Genomic DNA, 22,525 nt, shown 5'->3' with positions numbered 1-22,525 from the left:
AGTCTGTATGAGGCAGCAGTGCATATGATTGACTATAGTCTGTATGAGGCAGCAGTCCATATGATTGACCATAGTCTGTATGAGGCAGCAGTCCATATGGTTGACCATAGTCTGTATGAGGCAGCAGTGCATATGATCGACCATAGTCTGTATGAGGCAGCAGTGCATATGATCGACCATAGTCTGTATGAGGCAGCAGTGCATATGATCGACCATAGTCTGTATGAGGCAGCAGTGCATATGGTTGACCATAGTCTGTATGAAGCAGCAGTCCATATGGTTTACCATAGTCTGTATGAGGCAGCAGTGCATATGATCAACCATAGTCTGTATGAGGCAGCAGTGCACATGATCGTCTATAGTCTGTATGAGGCAGCAGTGCACATGATCGTCTATAGTCTGTATGAGGCAGCAGTGCATATGATCGACCATAGTCTGTATGAGGCAGCAGTGCATATGGTTGACCATAGTCTGTATGAGGCAGCAGTGCATATGATCGACCATAGTCTGTATGAGGCAGCAGTGCATATGATCGACCATAGTCTGTATGAGGCAGCAGTGCATATGGTTTACCATAGTCTGTATGAGGCAGCAGTGCATGTGGTTGACCATAGTCTGTATGAGGCAGCAGTGCATATGATTGACTATAGTCTGTATGAGGCAGCAGTCCATATGGTTTACCATAGTCTGTATGAGGCAGCAGTCCATATGGTTGACCATAGTCTGTATGAGGCAGCAGTGCATATGGTTTACCATAGTCTGTATGAGGCAGCAGTGCATGTGGTTGACCATAGTCTGTATGAGGCAGCAGTGCATATGATTGACTATAGTCTGTATGAGGCAGCAGTCCATATGGTTTACCATAGTCTGTATGAGGCAGCAGTGCATATGATTGACCATAGTCTGTATGAGGCAGCAGTGCATGTGGTTGACCATAGTCTGTATGAGGCAGCAGTGCATGTGGTTGACCATAGTCTGTATGAGGCAGCAGTGCATGTGGTTGACCATAGTCTGTATGAGGCAGCAGTCCATATGGTTGACCATAGTCTGTATGAGGCAGCAGTCCATATGGTTGACCATAGTCTGTATGAGGCAGCAGTGCATATGATCGACCATAGTCTGTATGAGGCAGCAGTGCATGTGGTTGACCATAGTCTGTATGAGGCAGCAGTCCATATGGTTGACCATAGTCTGTATGAGGCAGCAGTGCATATGATCGACCATAGTCTGTATGAGGCAGCAGTGCATGTGGTCGACCATAGTCTGTATGAGGCAGCAGTGCATATGATCGACCATAGTCTGTATGAGGCAGCAGTGCATATGATTGACCATAGTCTGTATGAGGCAGCAGTCCATATGATTGACCATAGTCTGTATGAGGCAGCAGTCCATATGGTTGACCATAGTCTGTATGAGGCAGCAGTGCATATGATCGACCATAGTCTGTATGAGGCAGCAGTGCATATGATTGACCATAGTCTGTATGAGGCAGCAGTGCATATGATTGACCATAGTCTGTATGAGGCAGCAGTGCATATGATTGACCATAGTTTGTATGACGCAGCAATACATAGAATCGATCATAGTCTGTATGAGGCAGCAGTCCATATGGTTGACCATAGACTGGCACATGATCAAATACTGCTCATTCAAACTCCTCCTTGATGTACTGAGGGGTGGGGGTCTGGATGTGGTTCTGGCTGCTGCTCCCACACCAGAGCAGGACAATTGCGCACACTGGCAGAGTCAAAAAAGAGGGAAGAGCTGTCTGAGTGGGCTGAGTGGACACTCCTGAGTCATGCCTGACTCACCATCAGGTTAACTCTCCAACTGGAAGCCCCCCGGGGAAAAACTACTACTACCACCACCATCCGGTAGTGCTCCAGGACCCCCTTTGACAGTGTCTAGACTGGAATGATAGCTAGAGTGAGCTCGGCTTAGCAGGGGGCACAGCATCCACCACTACAACTCCCATCCTCCGGGCTCCTCCATCTGGGTTGCATCTTTCTGACAGATGATATGCCTTGTCTCAGAGCTGCCTCTAGTAGAGCCTTGGGCTGCATCTTTTTCCACAGGGACTGTGTTGAAAACCGTTATGCCTCAGTGTAGTGCTGGCATGACCTGTCTCCTCTACACACTCTGCTCAAACTATCATACTACTTCAGCATACTACTAATGAGGCAGTAATGGCTCCCCAGAAGATCTAGGTCTCTCAGACCCAACCTAATGGCTTGTGATAGGCCAGGGCTGTACCAAGTGTAAGGGTTTGAATGACAAGGGGAACCACAGGGAAAATAACATGGGGAAAACTGCAAAACCATTGAATATAACATAGAAAATAGAACACAGGACATATAAAGAGAACCCAGAAGCACAAAGACAAACAAAGTATAATCAGGAGTAGTCTGGGATGCTGCACAAGTATCAAATATGTTTCAGTCAGGTAAGCTGCTGGGACATCACAAGTCTGTTTCTATCAGGGAGATTGGTGTGACACCTATTCTCAACTGCTTTAATAGGGTAAGCTCTTTTGACAAATCAAATGTATTCCATCAAGTAAGCTGTCATGACACCACAAAAAAATTTCTGGTGGTCAAGCTACCTGAAGTCAAACATGGGTTTCAGTCACGTAATCTGCTGTGACATAAGTGCATTTCCACCAGGTAAGCTGCTGTGACATTACACATTTGTTTATTTTGTGTATACTTAAAGGTGTTGTCCAAGCAAAATCAAAGTCAACCATGAGCAGTGAAAAAAAAATTAAAAAATGTTTTAAAAAATGTTGCTCTGGTCTCCTCCCAGCGTGTCCTGTTTCTTCTGCTCCGGTTGCTTCTCCAGAGTCTCTTCCGGAGTTCTGCTGAAGCCGCTGTTTGGCCTCAGCAGTCATGTAACTGCTGAACCGTCAATCTGCGGCTTCATTGGAACTCTTTGGAAGAGACCCGTTTAGCAGAAAAACTGGAACGCACCGATAGTACTGTACATCGGAGCATCAAGGACATGTGAGTATGAATTTTTTTAAAAAAAAATTTCAATGCCTCCGGTTGATTTAAAAATTAAAAAGGTTGTCCTTTTTTTTTTGTCCATTTTTAACTGGACATCCGCTTTTATATTATTCTAATTAATTCCATGGTGCTGCACATCTGACGGTTTACATACAGTACACAAAATATACAAAACAAATACAATATTAACAGTGACCAAATGGTACAGTGGGACAAAGGGCCCTGCCCTCAAGAGCTTACAATCTATGAGGGAAGAGGGATAGAGACAGAAGGTGAGGGTAGAGACTGCTCAGATGGCGATGTGGTGGCAGTAGTGTTATTGGGTGTTGTAGGCCTTCCTGAATAGGTGAGTCTGCAGGGCCTTCTTGAAGCTTGTGTATGTGTTTTGGTAATGAGTTCCGGAGTATGGGGGATGCACAGGAGAAATCTTGTATGTGGTTTTGTGAGGAGTGGATAAGAGCAGAGTAGGAGGTCTTTGGAGGATCGGAGGTTACACTTGGGCAGGTAAGATTAGGTCAGAGATATATGGAGGGGACAGGTTGTGGATGGCTTTGTATTTCAACCCCTTTAAAATGTTGCATTGTTTATCTTCACTTTATCCAGCATGATAACTTTCTATGGTATGATATCCTTCTCAGAAGACAGAAAATGCCAATGAAAGTGTTGTTAAAGCATTATGAGTCATGTTAACCTTTGCTATATCAGTACGTGAAGTGGGCATTGCCAATTTATGGTGATATCACAAGTGTATTTCAGTCAGTTATGCTACTATGATAACAGATGTAGGTTGTGGTCAGGTAAACTGCTATGACATTAATTTTTTTCACGTACACGTCTTTAAAATTGTAGCATGCAAGAGATTTATCCAGTAACAACAAACAAGTAATAACTGAAAGGTCCTTCACTGAAACTTGAGGCAAAGGAACAACTTCTAAACAGTGTATCAACATGAGAGCTGTTAACATAGAAACCCTTTCTTGCCAGACACCAGCCAACTGACTGGTACAAGGAGTATTCCCCTATTCCTTACATGGGACACATAAGGAAGGTTTCTACGATGGTAAGACCGCTACCCTATAGCGTTCCAGGGGTTAGCTATGTTTCACATTGTAGAATGAAAAAATGTAGTTAAGTTAGTTGTTGTATTACACTTGTTTTTCACTTAGCTTGACTAGTAAAAAAAAGTCTAGCTGCGCTGGCACCCTACACCCAACCTACCTTATAACTTACCCATATACCCATTAACGAAACTAACACCAGAGGTTAGAAGGAACGCCACAGAGGCATTTTATTCAATTTTACAAACTTGCATAAAAACCATCCTATACCAGAAAACGTCCATAAATTATTCTATAAATAACATAACAACTTAATAACACCAATATGAACATATAGCATACAGTTTATCCTTTAGAAGGAAGGGTCCCTGAAGGCACCGACCAACAAATCACATTTTTTCCCTGTAGCTGTGATCAGCCTGGCCTAGGGGCACCATCCTCAAATGGTAAGTCCATCCTGGGTACCCTGACTGCAGGACTTACCAAACCAGTCTGTTTCCCAAACCAGCCTGAACTTTTCCATACCATCAATTGGGTGGAGATGAACCCTTCCTCCTCCACCCCCATTACTGATTAAACTTTCCACTTATGCCTCCAAATGAACTGTTTTTCACAATAGTTGGCAGGGTAATATTACTACTACTTAGCACAATAGTTATAGAGATTATTTTGGAATTAGAAAACTGTCTCCTGTTTCCTCCAAATTTACATTTCCATAATTACATTAGGGGGAATGTGTGTTGGAGGGAGCAGAATTTCTTGTCCTTAGTCCTTCCCATTCCTCCATTTGCAAGTCTACCATAATAACAAAAGGAACTACATATTCGCTGCCTGAGGAAAAACATGAAGCTTTTGAGCTTGACTTAGCTTTAAGTGGTCAGTGCCATCCATAACTGATACTCCCAGGGTGCTTGTTGCCCAGTGGTGTCATTGCCAACCATGACTAATGCCTCCAGTGTGTTTGTTGTCTAGGGATAAGGGCCCCTTCACACTACGCATACGCTGCCTGATTCTGAACGTTAAAACATGGTCAGAATCAGCGCGTATAAAGCAGATCCCATTCATTTCAATGGGAGCCAGCATACAAGCGCTCCCCATTGAAATGAATGGGCTGCTTTTTTCACAACGAGCGTTCCCATTGAAGTGAATGGAAAGCGCTCGCGTGTACGGCTCGGACTGAGCCAAGCGCCGGGTCCCTTCACACGGCGAGCCGTACACATGAGCGCTTCCCATTCACTTCAATGGGAGCGCTTGCAGAGTAAAATGCAGCCCATTCATTTCAATGGGGAGCGCTCGTATGCCGGCTCCCATTGAAATGAATGGGATCTGCTTTATACGCGCTTATTCTGACCGTGTTTTAACGTTCAGAATCAGGCAGCGTATCCGTAGTATGAAGGGGCCCTAACACTGCTGATCACCCTGAACCCACCATTCCCACTGAGAAGCATGGTGGTGGCAGCATCATGCTGTGGGAATGCTTTTCTTCAGCAGAGACATGGAAGCTGGTTAGAGTTGATGGGAAGATGGATTTTGCTAAATACAGGGCAATTCTGAAAGAAAACCTGTTTGAGGCTGCAAAAGACTTGAGACTGGGAAGGAGATTCACCTTCCAGCAAAACAATGACCCTAAACATACAGCCAGAGCTACAGTGGAATGGTTTAGAGCAAAGAATATTCATGTGTTAGAAGGGCCCAGTCAAGGTCCAGACCTAAATCCCATTGAAGATCTGTGGCAAGACATGAAAATTGCTGTTCACAGACGCTCTCCATCCAATCTGGCCGAGTTTGAACTATTTTGCAAAGAAGAATGGCCAAAAATCTCAGTCTCTAGATGCTCAAAGCTGGTAGAGACATACCCCAAAAGACTTGTAGTTGTAATTTTAAAAGGTGTATGAATATTTTTGCAAGCTACTATAAGTGAGGTTCCTTGTGTTGTGTGCTCAGGGGTGTCAGTGCCATTAGTGATGTCTCCAATGTGCATGTTGCCCAAGGGTGTCAGTGCCAACTATGACTGATGCCCTCAGCTTGCTTGTTGCTTGTTGCCCAAGAGCGATCTCACAAGATCTCATGCTTGAGGTCACTACTCCTGTACATTGATTGGGCAGCATCAGAGCTCACATTCAAACCCTAAAGAAGGAACCAGGTTGTGTTTAGCTACTCATTATAATATCATGACCATAAAATACCATGGGCATATCTAAATAACAGAGGGGGCTAGAGAAAAAAAAAGCCGACAAAATACACATGTAATTCCTAATGATAGATCCTCTGTTAAGGAGTCTAGAAGTGTATAAGGAGGAGAGATGGGTAAACCTCACATGATTTGTTTCGCCAAATATTTTTGGGTTCATGAGCTGATTTTATTTCAGGCTGAACTAGTTTGGTCCAAATTAAAATTGCTATTATTATACCCCATAGTTAATAAGGGGAGGTTCCGGGAGCTGAGAAAACATAACAAACAGTCTTACTCACCCTTACAGAGCTACATTGTAGTGTCTGATAGTTCCTCAATGTCCATTTTGGAACTCTTTTGGTCTCCTCAATTGCATCCATGGCCAAGAGTCCGCTGAGGCCCAAAGAGAATGTCGGGGGACCACCGAACATTGCAACAAAGCTCAGGTTGGTGAGTAAAACTGTTTATGCTTATTCTCTTTCCCTAGGTCACCTTTTATTTTACCCTGGGGTCTAAAGAAATAGATGGGTCGCTATCCTGAAAATAGAGACTAAATAACTAAGTAAGGTAATACAAACTGAGTTATATACTGTATATTGGAGTTACAGTTACATAAGAAAATTTTAGAAATTGTACTTTGGTATCACTTCAAATACATTTAGGACACAATAATTACATTTATTATTAGTACTAGTTAAGTATCAGTATCAATAAATTGGGTGGCAAAAGAAAGTAAAAAATACAAAAAAATGTAAACTTTTCATTAAGAGATTTACAATCCAGCAGCATAAAGGACAACCTCAATCATACAGTTTTTGCACATACATTTCTATGAACGCATACTGTAAGACCAAGGTCAACAGGATATATGAAAACTGAGACAAGATATTACTGTAATGGTGCTTTGATTGTAGAAGTCTCTCTTTGTGTTGGACTTTAAAAACATAGTAATGGCTTACTTACCCAGTGACCTTTACTGTGACGTATAAATCTGACACCACTGAATGCACCACAGTGTGAACAGGTTAATCTTCTTTAACTTCAGTGTATTCATCAGACAACTTACACTTCCAATAAGTGATCTGGGGCCCTGAAGCTTCAATTTACTCCTCCAATTTTTAGAGTTGCAACAGATGCATTGGCAAAAATAAGGTTATAAAAGCAAAGTCATACATTTATTCACCTGCAAATGTAGCCTTACAGAGCCAGTAACAATATAAAGTGAAATGAAGCTCCCTTGAATTTCATTTCTTGTTTATTTTGTTTACATCAGCCGAAAGAAATGTGAAAATAACATTAGTTTTAAACTGAACTTCTGAGCCACTGATCCCCCTCTTCACGACAAATTCAGAGTGTGCCAGTTGTTTTCCATGGTATACTGAAATCTGAACAGAATTTTTCACTTTTCTGGCCCAGTCCTGCCAATACACTGCAATACAAGTCCCCTAATGGAATAAGAAAAACAATATTAAAAACTTCAAAGAAAAAAAGATTCAGAAGTTCAAAAAAATGCTCCAAAAATGTCCCTTTTCCAATATAAAATGGTCTATAAATGAAAAAAATAAAATAAAAAAGTGATACCAAAAGTAATGAATTTTCTATGTCAAAACTTTCGCTGTAGTGTGAACGGCTAAACATTTTAAATGTAAAAAAGCAATGCCAGAATTGATGGGGTTTTTTATTCCCCCTCAAAAAGATTTAGTAAAAGTCAGTAACTAACTTTTAAGGCACTCTAAAATGGTGTAATCAAAAACGTATGTCAAGCCACACGTAAAAACAAGCTTGAAATGGCTACATCACTAGAAAATAAATTATATCTTGGACAATGTAATAAAAAATACACAAAAATTGTCATATCTTTAGGGCAATACTGGCTATGGTAGAAAGGCAAATATGTAAGGTGTGTGTCCATTCATCAGGGTACACACCAGGTTTAGAGATTATGAGGTAAAATAAAACAAAAGTGACCTTCCAAGAGAGATCCCCAACCATCAGAGCTACTGTGAAAATAGCTCGGAATTTGGCGTTCCCTAAATGGCTTGGTTTTTGGATGACATGCCACTTTTGCAGAGCACCTGAAATACCAGTAAAGTGGAATCCCCTGACACATGACGTATTATAGAAAGTGCACCCCTCAAATAATTTATACAGGTATGTAGTGAGAATTTTACTCCCAAGATGTTGCATTAATTTATTAATTTGCCGAAAGGAATGTGCAGCTGATGATAAAAAGCAAAATTCGCCATTTCAATGCCCTCTATGTTGTGCCCAGCTAGTGTCAGAGTCGAACATTCCAAAATCAGGCAAACTCGGTGTAGCCGCTTACCAGTTTTGGAAATGTGTGTCTTTCCTGACACAAGCTATACACATTGTCCAATAAACAGTCCCTCTAATCTACTCTCCGAAAGCCAAAAAGAATGAGCCCTGCAATGTCCCCAAATACCAGTTCACACCAACATATACAAATGTTTTGTACCTTGCATAAAATTTTAGGAGTACGGAGTCTCTGCTGATGCAAAATGAGTACAACATATAGGGAACCAAAATGGCGTATTTTATTTAAAAAATTTAATTCTCTCTTTACAGTGAACAGCAAGACCACAAAAATTAATACTGGGAGTCATCAAAAATTAATATGTAGTTTCTAAAATGGAGTCATATTTTATTATTTAATATATTTTTATTTATATTTTATTTTTTAATTTAATCTAAGAGACTCCACAATATCTCACTTACGTGTAAATAAAATTCTGATTGATCTAACCTGCATATCATTACAGGATGTGTGATTTTGCTGTTACCACACCGCCTGTAATCAGATCCAGCTGAATTTCATCTGGGTTTCAATTTCACAGAACACTGGCGACCAAGGACAGGTTGTGGAATAGCAGTAACTGCGGTACACAGTGTGCACCCCCACTAAGGGTGCTATTACACATGCTATTTTTTCTACATCAATGAAAATGACTAACATGGATCAAAAATACAAAACACACGTGGTTTCAGAAATACACATATTAACACAAGTAAAAACACAGATGTGTAATAGAGCCCTCATTGAGCCCTCCGTCAGCCAATAACCAAACAAATGATCAATATGCATTGCCTTGTGTAATCAGGTATGTTCTGCTGAAAAGAGGAGCATAGAGGAGATCAGTGTTCCAGAGGGGAGCAAAGTACTTCACAATAAAGCTGCCAGTAAGTTATTCAATACTATTACACTACATATAAGCTCATTTTCACAAAGAGAAGACAAAAGAAAAAATTACTGGAGTTGTTGAGTATTTCTCATCCTTTTCCAACAAAGTATTCTCTAGTGAGAAAAAGTCCCAACTGAGTAACCCCAAAGTAGAGATGTCTAAGAAATGACTTAGAACATTTATGTAATGGAATCCATAGGGCACTCCCCAGTAGCTCCATCTCCGATTCATGCAAACTGTATGGAAAATGACAAGGTCATGGAGTCCTCCATACATGTGCAAGATTATAGTGAGGAATTTGTGCTGCAAACTTAGCAAAAAGGACTGCAATCACAAATTTTGGGGCCCATACTGTCAAAATTTATGGGCCTCTCTACTCCCCAATATATCTTGCAGTTTATTGTCCTGTGGAACCCACAAAGTATTTATAATGTGCTCCCCAACCCCACAAAGAGCTCAATGCTTCACATGGTATATAATGCTCCACAGTGGCCCCCAAAGTATCATGCTCCACATTGCCCTCCACCATATAATGCATGACAATGCCCCCCCCCCCAGTATAATACTCCACAACGGTCTCACATGGTATATAATTCTCCAACATAGGCCCCCACAGTGGGCCAAATGGTATATATTTCTCCACAGAAGTCACCCACAGTATAATTCTCTTCACACTTTAATATACCCCCAGAGACACACCCCCAGTATACTTCTCCACAGTGACCCCATACAGTATAATATTCTCCCCAGAGGCCCCCTACTTTATGATGCTCCACAGTGGCCCCACACAGTATAATATACTCCACAGAGCTTACTCTCTGTATAATACTCCACAGTGGTCCCACACTGTATAACAGACTGGCCAGTGGCCTGCCCCCACAGTATAATTCTCCACACTAGCCCAACACAATATAAAATGCTCCCTAGAGCCCACCCATCACAAATTTTGTTTCTGCAAATACTCGTGAGGTTTAGCCCTACGATTTTCTTTAGCGATATTAGGTCCCCTCAGCCCCCAGAGTATAATGAAGGACCAGGGGAAGTGAGGAAAAGAAACAAACAGTTATACTCACCATGCTTCACTTTTTCAGAGCGTCTTCATAGTGTTTAGATGTCTTTGGCATCCTCTTTAGCCTTGCAGTTGATGTTTTTGTTTTTCTTTTGTTTGTTTTTTAAAACTTAACTGAGAAGCTATCAGTCAGGGGCCAGGCAATGGTCAGACATCCCCAGATCATAACAGGCCTGCTGACAGATACGTACATCACGTGATGTCAGGCCTTTTACCATTCGCAATATGGCTGGGCCCACGCAGGAACCTCCAATCATCTAGTGCGCCAGTCCAATGCTGGTCCAACCATTTATATGAGACAAGTAAACACATAAAATTATAGCTGTATAAATCAGTCATTAGTCAATGTCTTTGTATTGTGGGGCAGTGCTGCAGACCCAAACAGTCAAAGACAGGAACACAAAATATGCAGGAGATTTATTTAGAAAAAAAACTGGAAAATAAATAAACCTTGACTTCAGGTACAAAACAAAGTCCTGCTCGTTTGAGCAACTAGCTAAACAGTAATCATAAACTAAGTATATCTGTGGCTTACTATGAGCCACATGAACAAACAAATAAGCATGATACAGTCTCAACAGACTCAAGGTAACAGGACAGACCCAGACGCCTCCTGTCACTCCCTGGATCTGCCCTGAAGTGCGGGCTTTTCAGCCTTTTATGTGCCAGTAATCAGCCTATGATCCACACCTGGGGCTGAAGCCTATTCCAGACCTGCCCTGGACCACACATAGGTCAGATACCTGGGGCTGATGTCATAGTATGTACAAATATAAAGTGCTTGGGAATGCAGGGTTACACTTAGATAAAGGGATCATGTCCTTGGGAACAATGTAGGAGGAAAGGATGAACAGAGGAGGGCTAGATTGAGGAACATAAGTGATTAAGGACATTAGTAAATATGATAGGCTTTCCTGAAGAGAGATGTTTTCAGGATGTGCTTAAAGCTGTGAAAGTTGGGTATTAATAAATATGATAATTTTATTTATATGGCTCCATCATATTCCCTAACATTTTACATGGTGGTATATTAACAAACAATATTAGATATTACAATGAAACAAAATAATTCACATATCAAACAATAGCAGTAAGGGCCCTGCTTGCAAGAGTTTACAATCTATAAGATTAAGGCGTCATGCCCTGATAATTTAGAGTAGGAAAATGAACAGACAAGGGTTATATAGGGGAGCTTAAATGCAGAAGTGTTTAATTAAGAAATGTGACATGATGTAAGAAAGAGCAGATGCACATGACCCTATACAATAGAGGTATAAATAATGTAATGTGAATGCACCGGATGCTCCAATCCAAAGCAAAAGAAGAATAGATGTATTATTGCGATAGTACAATTTTAGATCTTAAAGCCAAACAGGAACGATGCAACCAAAGGATTATAAGAACACATTACATGAGGAATAGTACAATAACATTTGCATTCGCTATTGGTTTCCTCTAACAGGCAGATCCTTGGCAGAAACCCATGCCCTACAATTAAATTATCCTGTGTATAAATTCCAATGAAAGGACTGAGAATGCCATGTACTCTTCGATACAGATCACTGGCATTCAGTTCCTCTAATATTTATTCATGCTGAAGATAATAAGAGAAGATAATAGTATTCATGACCTATTGGATACAAATCCAGGAATTTTTCCTAAAAATAAATACTATAGTATATAATTCAGATTCTACAAATGGATTACTCAGACATGGCAAAGGATCTTAAAGGACATTTGTAATGTCCCAGGGCAAGCAATTTGATGCCAGGGCAGAGGTCCAAGGTGGCGACCATTTGTTCCTTCTTGTGTTATGGTGGCTTTGGTGTCAAATCCTCTGACAGGCCCTGTGGTGGCACAGTGTTGAGGGGGTTGCACCTGGGTGTCTAGATGTAGAGACATTTCCCCCAGGGCACTCTCTGCTGAGTGTTGGTTTGTCAGAGTGAGCTTTCTATTCGATGGGAATAAGATACAGGAGACATAATTGGCCTTTGAAAAGGCAATAAACGCGACACAGATCTTCCAGTCACAAGTACCATGGAGGCATAGGTCAGCAATAACTGGTATGATATTCAGCTTTCCATAGACAAAGATGCATCTATCAAGTTAAGGAACAATGATAGTGTAGGTGGAGGGTATATTACTTAATTTATTATTCATCAGTCCCTAATAAAGCATTGCTGATGTGCTACCCAGCTTTTCCAAAACCCTGAAAAGCAAAAAATTGTACACCATACTATTTAGTACATATATATATATATATATATATATATATATATATATATATAGTATCAGAGCACTATTGAGGTACAATATTTAGAATACCTATCTACTGGTTGTTACTCAGACTTCTAAAGATCCTTAAAGGTAAACATACATAATATTACATGGATATAGGAAAGAGGGAAATTATTAAAGCATAACTACACATGTTTGCAATTCAACAATTTGGGGAAATTGGATGACTTCAGCAGCGGATCTGTATTAGGTTATATTGATTTCACTGCAAGTTAGTGAGGTACAGCCGGTGTATGCTAGCACTCTTTACTGCTGGCACTAGTGGTAGTACTTTTCGTATCCATTTCATATGCATCGAGACTAGATATGAGCGAGTAGTATTCGTTTCGAGTAGCCCCTCTATGAGGAAAAAAGGCTCGTTTCAGGGGAAACCACAATTCGACTCAGGAGAGTCACCAAGTCCACTATGACACCTCAGGAAATGATGCCAACACCTTTGGAATGCAACTGGGACAGCAGGGGAAGCATTCCTGGGGGCACCTAACACGCCCAAGTCCCAGTATTACCCCAATATCACAGCCTATCAACTAGACACTCCAAACTCAATAGAACCTCTATGAAAGTGGAAAAATACTTGGAAACCTTCTTTCCTCCCCAATAGTATGGACAGAAACACAAATTTAAAGCTAAAGAAACATTAGCATGTACCGCTTTAAATCACGTTGCCCATGATAACCACAGATGGCATAGGCAATGGGAAATCCAACAGCCCCCACCCTTAACTGTCATTGTTTATGTGTGTGCGATGTGGTGAGACCTCCAAAAATTACTTTTCTGGACCTTCACGTGAGTCCTTACATATTAAGTTAGAGGCCCTTAAGCTGAGCTACCAGCAGAGATTGAGGCCCTTGAGGTGACTTCAGCCTTTTACCAGCAGAGTTTTAGGCCCTTTAACTTAGTTCAGCCTTGTACCAGCAGAGTTTTTGGCCCTTGAGGTGAGTTGAGCCTTTAACCAGCAGTGTTTTTGGCCCTTTAGATGAACTGAGCCTCTAACCAGCATAGTTTTTTTTCCCTTTGAGTGAACTGATTCTGTAACCAGCATAGTTTTTGGCCCTTTAATTTAGTTCAGCCTTGCACCAGCAGTGTTTTACTTTTTAGCCCTTGGGGTGAGTAGAGCCTTTATCCAGCAGTGTTTTAGGCCCTATGGGTGAATTGAGCCTTTAACCAGCAGAGTTTTAGTTTTTCGCCCTTGGGGTGACCCCTAAAAAATTAGATTTCAGGCCCTTGGGGTGAGCCCTAAAACATTATTTTGCAGGCCCTTGGGGGGAGCACTAAAACATTAATGGGGGGGTTAATTATTCATTTACATTGAAGGTGGTGGTGGTGTTGGAGGAGGAGGAGGAGGAAATTGTGTGTTGGCACAGACACATGGAACAGTGTCTCGTCAGTACTGTGGACGGGACATGCTGTTTGCGGGTTCCACAATATCTGCTATCAACCCTAGTATAGGTTCCTGGTGCTCGGGCCTCGTCAGCACTACACCTTGCACCCCGCTTGATGTTATGTCACTGCTTGCTGCCCTTCCAGTATATAATTGGAGTCGAGCCACTGTGGCCTGGATCCCCTCATCCTCGTCCAAGCCCCCTTGTGCTACTGATGAGGGGCACTGCTGGCAGCCCCTCTCCAGTAGCTGGACTGTGGACTGGATTTCCACGTCCACGTCCTCGCCCCCTTGTCCTACTGGCAAGGGGCACTGCTGGCAGCCCCTCTGCAGTAGCTTGACTGTGGACTGGATTTCCACGTCCACGTCCTCACCCCCTTGTGTTAGTGACGAGGGGCACTGCTAGCAGCCCCTCTCCATTAGCTGGACTGTGGACTGGATTTCCACGTCCATGTCCTAGCCCCCTTGTGCTACTGACGAGGGGCACTGCTTGCAGCCCCTCTCCAGTACCTGGACTGTGGACTGGATCTCCAGCTGGATTTCCACATCCACGTGCCCACTCCCGCACTCCCGCAAAGGACGGGTCCTTTGATGCTACCTTGATACATCTTTAGCAGGTTCAGTGTATGTGTACACTGTTCCTGCAGTGTAGTTCTGAAAAGAGCTGTTTTTCACTTTTCCTGTCTAGCACAAGCTAAACTTTCTCTCTCACCCTGCTCACGATGTCTTTCCCTAGCTCTCCAAACCGCATCTGAGACGAACATGGCTGACAGTATTCCTTTAAATCCGAGGTCACCTGATTTCGCCAGCCTATGACTTTCTCCTATTTTTTTTTTATGCCTACGTTTTCCTGCTTCCTGTGCCACCTTCCCTGCACAGTTATTGGTGCAAAAAAAATGCCAGGGAAGGTGGGAGGGCATACAAATTTTTACTGCGTTTACCGCGTGGTATTCGTTCGAAATCGAATATGTCGAATACCTTAAAATTCGATTGAATATTTACTCTATCGAACGGTATTCGCTCATCTCTAATTGGGACACGTTTGGCACTTGATATGTAGTAAGGTTTTTCTATATTCCATGCATTTGGGTTGTTTTCTCAAGCATTTATATAATCTTTCTTTGGCTCACATTGAGTGTCTTAGGGCTTCATTTCCCTTCTCTTTTCTTATCTTTTTCCACAAGATATCATGATCGCTTAGTTCCCCTTGCTGGAACATTTTATTGCATTTACATTAATACTTGGCGTTTACAAGGGGGAAATAGGGGGGTATCGTCACTCCTTGGGGAGAGACCACCATATAGGTGTGTGGAGACTTATTAAGCCTTTAGCACTCCACTTTGCAAGGGACTATGGGAAGAATATGCAAATCTGTCTTGCATGATGTAATTAGGAAGTCAGGTGCCTCAGTGTTGCAAACCAATAGAGGGCGCTCACTGGAATGTGCAAGCCTGTCTTCCCTGATATAATTAGGAAGACAGAATCTCAGTGAAATAGCCCAATAAAGGCTGCTCCCTTTAACATCATGCTCGACCTTCCAAGAGGCCTTTGTTTTGCAATGATGCTGGGATTATTATTATTATTATTATTATTATTATTACTGAACACATTAAAAAGCAATGAGCAATGAAAGCACACGGACCCCATAGACTATAATGTGTTTTCCGTGCGGTGTCCGCATGAATCATGCAAAGTGAAAAGTACTGCTTGAATTCATGATTCATGCAGACACAGCCAGTGCCATGGGTTGTAAACGTCTAATAATGTGCACCATGGACAAAGGAACACAAGATCTCTGGGCATGGAATTGCAACCTTGAGGTTGTTGATATTTCTCCAAAACTTTGATTCTCAAGTCCTCAGACAGTTCTCTTCTCCTCTTTCTATTCTCCATCCTTAGTGTGGGACACACATACACACAATGCAAAGACTGAGTCAACATCTCTCCTTTTTATCTGGTTTCAGGTATGATTTTTATATTGCCCACACCTGTTACTTGCCACAGATGAGTATGAATGAGCATCATGTACTTGAAACGTTATTGAAAAGTTATTTACCTACAATTTTGAAAAGTTGCCAACAACGTTGTCCAGACAGTCTTTAGATTTGTGAATGAATTTATGTCCAATAGGCCTTTTTCCCCCTGTTTTGTGTTGTTTTAATACATACAATGGAAATAAACAAGTGTATAACAAAATGTCTAATTGCAATAATTTTCTGTGGGAAATACTTAATTTTATGGAAAAATTGCCAACACTTACAGCCATGACTGTATGTTGGTACTATACATGCAAAATTAATAAGCAATATCCGCACTTTGGGCACTACACACGCTGATGTAAGTGACAGAGAAATCAGGGGGGATTTGTTTTGGTACTGGGTCACAATCCTGTGATTTGTCAGATTTGTCAAACAAAGGGAACATGTAAACTAAAACAACAACAGGTCCCCAGGTGCGAGGGTTAATGGGGCTGAAACATCACATGAAATCTAAAACAAAATCACTGAAGGGAAAATTACTCTAGTATTTAGTTTGCTTGCACTGTAGGAGTAATTAAAACATAACTTTTATTTTGTTACTGTTAAAAATAAAAACTATCTCTTTAAAATTTTTTAGTCCTTTTTCTATTTTTGTGTATGAAAGGATAAGTACTACAATATGCCTCTGGTCTCTATTCTCACCAGCTGATTAATTAGGCTTAGTAACCACACCTTTCCACAATAAAGATATTGACCCCTTTGTTTCTAGGACAATATTTATTTACACCTCTATATCTTTCCTTTAGATATCTCCATTAGAAAGTATATAGGGAGTGCCAATTTTGAGGGGGCTAAGGGGAGAGGGAATTCAAGATTTATCATAAGCCCCTACAGTCTGGCAGGCTATATTTGCGATCCTCTCCGGTTTTGAGTGGCTAGCCGTACTTGCTATCTGCCAGTAGTAGCCCCTTTTTATTAGATGAAAGTTCTAGCGTCTCCTCTACGCGTTTCCCCTATCTCTATTGCGAGCTGGTTCATCAGGAGGAGTTAGTGAACAAAGACCCTATGATGCAGGTAAGTATGCGGTGATAACCGCAGTTCTCCCGTCCCTGATGGTGAGACGGGATACTTCGATCTATGCCTATATGCCTATATGCAAATATAGCCTGCCAGACTGTAGGGGCTTATGATAAATCTTGAATTCCCTCTCCCCTTAGCCCCCTCAAAATTGGCACTCCCTATATACTTTCTAATGGAGATATCTAAAGGAAAGATATAGAGGTGTAAATATTGTCCTAGAAACAAAGGGGTCAATATCTTTATTGTGGAAAGGTGTGGTTACTAAGCCTAATTAATCAGCTGGTGAGAATAGAGACCAGAGGCATATTGTAGTACTTATCCTTTCATACACAAAAATAGAAAAAGGACTAAAAAATTTTAAAGAGATAGTTTTTATTTTTAACAGTAACAAAATAAAAGTTATGTTTTAATTACTCCTACAGTGCAAGCATCACATGAAATCTGTTTGCTAACATAGTCCAATATGTAAATACGCTAGACAAGGTATTTGTTGGCAACACTCCTGGAGTTGACCATATGAGCCATAATCGCATTTGCCTGACCTTTCCCTTGCCCATATGCATATGCATGCCCATATGTGTCACATGAACTCTACTTATAAGTCAATAGATGCCTGTCTCTTTGACATTCACAGACCAAAAACAGTCAATGAAGGATGCATGAGGGAAACAATGATGCTATTATTGCATGGCCCTTAGCTACACAAGTTATTGCAAATGATTCTCTATGGCTAGGAAGCAACAAACTGTTCTGAACCTATCAGTTCATCTTCATCAGGCCATTCTTATGAATGAAGCCAAATTAAACCCTCAGTATGACATGTAAAGGATTGCACACCAAATGTTTGGCTTGGTTATGTACATAATGTAACTTATTGGGATTTCAGGAATTCTCTTGTGGTTTATAGTGCATTATTCCGATTATTGGAATTTTGTGTTAGTATGATTAGTATTTGGGTGTTTCCTGATCTGGCATCTCATCTCATTTTTTAGCAAAGCTGTCATTTGTTCCAGATTGCAATGCTTTTTCACTCGCAAAAATTTGTAGTTATAAATTCAGGTTTTCCAGCACTTAGCACATTTCCTCCAGACATAACAGTTTTCAATATAAGAAGCTTTTTTTCATTAGAAAAAGCAATTTTAGAACTTGTTTGTTTAATGTGCAATATTTAATTTACATTGATGTTAAACCAATAACCCATTTCTACAGGCATTTGCTGCCATCTAGTGCTAGATAATTGAAGGACACAAACATAGTATACTATACTTTTGTGCTCATTATAAAAAATAAAAAAATCAACAGAAACAGATTTTTTCTTTTTAACATTGATGTCTAATAGAGATTAGCGAGTACTGTTCGGATCAGCCAATCTATAGAAATGAATGGATGCACCTGGTACTGCCGCTTTGAGGGCGGCCGGCCGCTTAACCCCCCGCGTGCCGGCTACGTCCATTCATTTCTATACGAGCGTGCTGTTCAGATCGGCTGATCCGAACAGTACTCGCTCATCTCTAATGTTTATGTAAACTAATGACCAACAGTTTGCATCCTTTTTTGCGTCCGTTTTTCCATCCTTTAAACGAATGTAAAAAATGTGATTTGAATAGAGCTTAAGACACATTGCTTTTAAAATGGAAAAAGGTTTAACCCTTTGAGTATCCATACTGCTAAATCTAGTTCCTGACAGTTTAATTGCACTACATTTTCCAGGTAAGTAGCTCTAAAGGACAAGCTGCACATATAGGAATCAATATATACAGGTAATCCATCCTAATAAACCTGAATGCTACAATGTAAACATGAGTGTTTGAGGTATTCCTGTGTCTAACCAAATTATGATCACAATATTTAGTATATAACTTTTAGGTGAATTTCCCATTAGGTTAATTTCAGCCAAGCGCAATACAGCCCATGCTGTGACCAGGAGTTCTGGCCCAACAGTTGGCCTAATTACCATATTCGAGAGTCTCAAAGGGACCTATGAAACTGTCAGTCCACGTCATTCAACCCACAGTTGGGTTGGAATTTGAGTCCATAATACATTTGTCTGCATTATACTTATCTGAAACTTTTTTTCAACCCCTTCAGGAACGAGCCATTTTTGTATTTCAGGGTTTCTCTAGCCACATTCCAAGAGCCCTAAAAAAATGCATTTGCACCAGTTTCTTATAAGGTAAAATAACATGTTACCTGTATTCTGTGTGTCAGTACAAACACAGAAATGCCAAATTATATAGTATTTATAATGTTTTAATACCTTTTAAAGTGGCAAAGTGGTGAAGAAACATCCATTTGGCCATTTTGATTATTTTTTTTTCCCGCTATGGCATTCACTGTATGATGGCTCAGTATTTTTATATTTTAATGGTTCAGCATTTTTGAGCACCAGACTGTAAACCCTAGGGGTCTGATCACTTGTACTATATACTGTGTCAAGATCTGGGGTTGCTAGGTGATTGGCATCGACACAGACTCCAAGATGTTAGTCCAAAGTGTAGAGTTTTATTTGTAACGTCCCGGTACTGCTCGTCCCATTCCCTTTAGTAGTCCTTGCAGACCGAGATGGTATGGATATTTGCATATGAAGTAAAGAGGTATCTCCCCATTCCTTCCTATATATTTAACATATATATTTATTTCACAAGAGCCAGCACACATGGGGGTCTATTAATTCACCATCTTGTGAATGTTTTGAAAGAAGAAAGAAGGGAGAAAGAAAGAAAAGAGAAGTGAAAAAGAAGAAGTAAGAAAAAAAGAAAGAAGAGAGAAGGGAGATCAAGAAAGAAGAGAGAAGGGAAAAAGAAAGAAGAGGGAAAGACTTTTCATTTTAATTTATGTCTGCGATTGCATCATCCCAGTGTGTTAATCAGCGCCGCACCTCTCATGAGGTGACTTGAAGTGACCGCTTCAGGCGGCGCTATGCCAGGCGGTCACTACACTTCAGGCGGCATTTTTGCTGACCTAAGCCAGTCCAGGACAAGCTGTCCTGGACTGGCTTAGCGTCACCGTCTCGGCAGCCCGGCACGGGAAGCGAGCGGTGGATTGGGGCGGCCCTGTAGATGCCGGCTCTTCCCTGCCCCCTTCGCTCGGCCCTGCCCCTCTGCTCGGCTCCGCCCCCTACACTCCGCCCCCTCCAGGGGGGGCGGATTTCTGACAACCACCTCAGGCGGCACAAAGCCTAGGTTCACCCCTGGTGTTAATGTAAAGGAGCGTCTAGTATGATCAGATGACCTTCAGAACCAATCAAGATCCCTTGATTGGTCTGGAGGAGGAGTCGAGTTACAGCCCTCTCTGGAGAGGGTTGGAAACCCTGTTGATTGATGTGTGTGCAGAGATCTGCACATGTGGAGCAGAGTCAGACATGTTAGTCAAGCATCAGTGCACTTCAACCAGAGATGTCTTTTCCTCTGTGCTCAAGATTCTCCTCAGAGAGTGTTTTCCTCTGAAGCCCCAAGTCTGCAAGTACTAAAGTATACTGACCAGTTATCTATACATCTGGGAACTCCGCACGTATCTCACTGCAAGTAAGTCTTTGGGACAAAGATATATTTAAGGAGCCCATAGCTAGTCTGACAGAGCTTGAGGGTCTCTCACTGTCAACACTCTTATTTCCTCTTCTACATACATGCACCCAGTTTGTTGAGGACTAACTCCCTGGATACAGGCCATCTTTACAAGTATATCCAAGTTAAACTACTCAAGCAACTACTAGTTAAACTACCCAAAGTTCATTTGTATTACTTCGTCCTGCTAGTAAAAGAGCAACGACCACCGCCGAGACCTGGTTGTCTGTTGTCATTGTCAGGTACCACGTGGGGGCGGGTAGTCGGGGACATCAAAAAGGCTTTATGCACATTTGGGATCAAGGGTCATTCTACAAGCCGGCCACATCTCACATACCACCCGCGACATCAGTCCCGGCCCTCCTGAGTGTTGCATATTCACTCCAACAGTCAGTAGTACATGCAGCAGCAAAGTAAAGTACAAAATAAACACCTGCCTGTCTGGTCTCTAACTAAACAAAAGTTGGTTGTCTCACCTATAATAGAAACCAGTTCAAATAGTCAGGAACCTTTAAGGTAGTCACAATCTCCTAGATAGCTTTCTAGTCAAGCTCTGACCAACGTATTTTCTCCCAGCAAACTTTTTATACCTCGCTAATGAGGAAAACCCTGTACAGCTGAGTTGCTGCACGAGCATCTGTCCGTGCACCCTGAGCGTTCCTCCAAGATTCCGTGCACCCCCCCAGTGTCATACCTTGGAACCGCCCCCTCTTTAGCTTGTGCTCTGAAAATTCTTCCTCCGTCCGTGTAACCACCTCCATGGTCTCTAATCTTGCTGCTGCTCATTGAAATTTCGGGCATGTGCAGTAACGCTCCCTTCTGAGTGCTACTGAACATGCCTGAGCACCATTTTCTTGTGGAGACAAAGGAGGAAAGCACACAAGAAAATGGTGCTCGGGCATGTGCAGTAGCACTCAGAAGGGAGCGTTACTGTGCATGCCTGATATTTCAAAGCGCAGGATTATATTGATGCCTGCGTTGTGTATTAGCTGAGAAGAACCACTGCTCCCAGCCCAGCATTTTAGTACTTGTTAGAGCGGCACTTTCTGCATTCCACGGACGCTTCAGTGTCTAGCCACTGGCTGCTTACAAAGTTAGCAACACGCACCAGGAACCTAGGAGCTGCGCATGCACATTAGGAAAGAAGCAAGCGGCTAGGGATATGAAAGCCACGGATCAATGTCTAAAGAGCTGCGCATGCAAACGCGGCTTTCACATCCCTAGCCACTTGCTTCTTGCCTAATGCGCATGCACACTGCTAGGTTCCTGATACGCATGGCTAACTTTAGAGCCTCGTGCCGGGAGTTATAGGGTTATAGAGCTATAGGGTTATTGGCATAGAGCTAATTTTAAGTTCTGGAATGCCTCCTCTGCCTCTGGTGTCCAGGGGATCATCACTGACTTCTCACCTTTTGTCAGAAAAATTAGTAACATATAAATAAGCTATATAAATAAGGTATCACCATAATTGTATGGTTCCATGAACTAAAGGTAACATATTATTTATGTTGTATGGCAAAGAGCAAAAAATTTAAAATGTTAAAAAGTAATGCCAGAATAATACCATAACAGGGTAATAAAACTTTGTTTAAAAGTTATAGACACCCCAAAATGGTGTCATTACAAAATGCATGTCATTCTGCAAAAAACAAGCCCTTTAGGGTGCGTTCACACAATGTAAAATGGATCGTGATCTGGCACATATATGGCATGTCAGAGTTT

Source organism: Leptodactylus fuscus, chromosome 1 (genome assembly GCF_031893055.1).
Source record: "Leptodactylus fuscus isolate aLepFus1 chromosome 1, aLepFus1.hap2, whole genome shotgun sequence".
Lineage (NCBI taxonomy): Eukaryota > Metazoa > Chordata > Amphibia > Anura > Leptodactylidae > Leptodactylus > Leptodactylus fuscus.
Note: the sequence above shows the minus strand (reverse complement) of the source record.